The sequence below is a fragment of the Morone saxatilis genome, unplaced genomic scaffold (genome assembly GCF_004916995.1).
Source record: "Morone saxatilis isolate NCDOM2014 unplaced genomic scaffold, NCSU_SB_2.0 Contig7, whole genome shotgun sequence".
In the NCBI taxonomy this organism is placed as follows: domain Eukaryota; kingdom Metazoa; phylum Chordata; class Actinopteri; family Moronidae; genus Morone; species Morone saxatilis.
Genome location: NW_023340246.1, coordinates 5,289,624 through 5,292,697, shown reverse-complemented (window position 1 = coordinate 5,292,697; position 3,074 = coordinate 5,289,624).

The following is a 3,074-nucleotide window of genomic DNA, read 5'->3' as shown; positions in this document are numbered from 1 at the left end:
TTGGGTGCACAGGACATCCGAAGGAGAGAGAGAGAGAGAGAGACTTAGAGAGAAATATGAAAAACAAAGCAGTGATAGAGTATGTGCAAACCGTAGAGGTGAAAGCGACCTCCTCTCCGAGCCGCAAAAGAAAAAAAATCCTTTGATGTGCCTATGCCTGACTCTCACCATTACAGTCAATCACTACCATTTGAAGGATGTGTAAAATCAGATATAAACACAAAGATTATACACAGATAATTTATATACAGGACAACTTTTTTTTTAACTTAAAGCAAATTTCCAAACCCACATTCTTCCAAAATAAATTCTGCCATGTCAGCAGGATTATTTCAGGAAGTTCTCAGTCTAACCTTTATTGTTTTTAATAGTGATGACTGTTTGCTGATGACAGTGCCAGTAAGATCAGTCACATGGTGGTCTGGTGCGACAGATGTTTTTTTTTAGGTCTAAATGTATTCAAATCAAAGAAATGATCATCCAGTCACCATTAGACTCATGATCAGCCACAGCCCAAGAAAAGGTCAGTTAACCCCTGTGAATAGATTGATAAATGTACTTGCTCTTTGACACTTTTTGACATAATGTGCCGTACTAATTTTAGATATTGCTGCTAGGCTACGGATTGGCCATAGCATTAGCCCTTGCATACTTTAATTCTTAACTTACATAATCATATTTGTATTATTTGATTGTCTGTGTGTGTGCCTTAAACAGCCCAAACCAAACAGTTCAGTCCAACTAAATCTTAAACAGTTAACTGATACCTTATATAGATCAGATTTTAGGATTGTACAACTCTTGAAAAATCGATATTGTATGCCATCAGAAACACAAATCCCACTTGAGGATTTAAGTATGTACATAACAGACTCAAAATCATATAAATAAATAATAAAGATAAAAACAGCCAAGAGCAGCTTTTGAAGGATCCAACAAGTCTATTTTCAATTACAGCATGTTTGGAAGAACGCTGAGTTGGCCTCGCCTTGAGGCTCACATCTCAACTGCTATTCAGCAACTACTTACAAAAATATTCATCTAGATCTGGAAGCATAATTAAAAAATCTGCCCTGATTCTGCGTTTCTGAATTATGTATAGCAGCATGAGGAATTATTGGCAGGGTCTCATGGCTCTGTACTTGGATGTGCAAGCTGTTAGTGGGTGGTATTGTCTGTCAGTCTGGATGTCGTATGAGGCTGCCTTGTGTGGTCTGGCGGTGGCATGGATTGACTTCACCAAGTGACTATTAGAGATGAGCTATCTCATCATGCCATCACCATAATGACATGGTGCGACATGTACGCAGCCACCAAATGGAGCATCGTCCAGCTGGCCTTGCTTTAATCTCTCGTTCTTGAGTTTGCATGATTTGAAAGGCACTGCCTGTCCAAATATATAACTTCCAGAAAGGGCAGGATTTTGTAATCACAACACTCACAAACATTTCCATCATCACTCAATTAGCCTGTGATTAACTACAAATATACTGACAAACTGGTTTATTTTGTGTTGTTTCAAGCACTTATTCCTTTGAAAAGTGTAGATTTTGTCTTGAAGAAAATGAGAAAACAATGATGCTGGGACTTGACAATGAACTAAATTACTTGCAAAATTCTGGCACAGTAATCAGGAACAAAGACACAGCCCAAATAAACAATAAATATCTATTGTACTACAAATATAATATATATATTTATAATATATAAATAATAAGATAAAAATATCCACATTGTCACAAGTCATTTTTGACCATTGAAACAGTCGTTTGACTAAATAATCTTAAATCAAAGTCTGCCTGCTAACTTATTTCAGAGCTTTCAACTGCAAACTGCTTAGACTGATATAATATGTAGTTAAAAAAGCTAGTAAGTGTACCTTGAGTTAAGATCATTGTCAAACAATTGTGTCTTGTTTTCCTAAAAGAATGATTCAAGCTTAGCTTACACTCTGAGAGTTAGATGAGTAGATTGACACACACTAAATATGTTGTCAGAGCCAGTAGCTGTGTAGTTAGTGTAGCATATAGATCAGAAACAGGGTGAAGAAGCTAGCCTGACTATGTCTAAAGACAAAACCTGAAAGAGTTTTAGTGGTGGTGGTAGGGAATGTTGTTATGTTCTGACAGAGCTAGGTTAGCTTTTTCCCTGTTTCCAGTTTTTATGCTAAGCTGACGTCACAATAAAAATGGAGGCATTGTAGGGAGATGTATTGTACTATGAAACAAAAAAACCTATTCATGTTGTTGTAACAAATGAAATACAGTAACAGTAGTTTATGACCGAGCCAATGTCTTAGTGATTACATGCATTCCACTATCTAACCTTCCAGCCATTCCTTTGCATGAGGCAGTGATTTCATTCTGAGTATGGCATGTCTGACTGTTGTGGGAGTCCGAAGCGTTGAGGGGGTGTGAGTGCTGTGGAGGTCGTTCTGGACCACAGAAACCCACTCTGACCTGAGAAAGGACACATTGTGCAGCGGGGTGGACAAGGTCTCTGACCTCAGGGCAGTCTGCGTGCACAACAACACAAGGCTCTTTGTTGCCAGTGACAAAGACGACCCCTCACGTCACTCACACTGTAGCACCACTGTGAGTCCTTCAACGAGCAGACAGAACGGCACAACATTGACTTAGCAAAATAATAAAGATTTTCCACTTGTTCAACCTGTTAGAAACCAGTTTGAAATGTTGATCAAATAATATTTTGACAAAGGGACAAAGAGACAAGTATAAAAGTCAGACGATAATTATGATTTTATTAACAGTTAATTACAGTGTTACTAAATCAATAGAAAACAATCCTTAAATTAAGTGCTTTGTGAGTTCAATTAAATAAATACATAAATATCAAAAGTCGTACTAAAAACAGTTAGAAATGTAAGTTTACAAGTCTTTATACAGACTTAGGGTAACAATGCTCCCTGCCATTATCAAAGGCATACACACCACATCTACTATGCTTATGTCCACAGTAGATAAGGCAGATAATAAGAGCAACACAGGACACCTAAACCCGTTTTCATTGGTTTTTTTAACAAAATGTCAGTCAGGTGGTCCACAGATGATTTC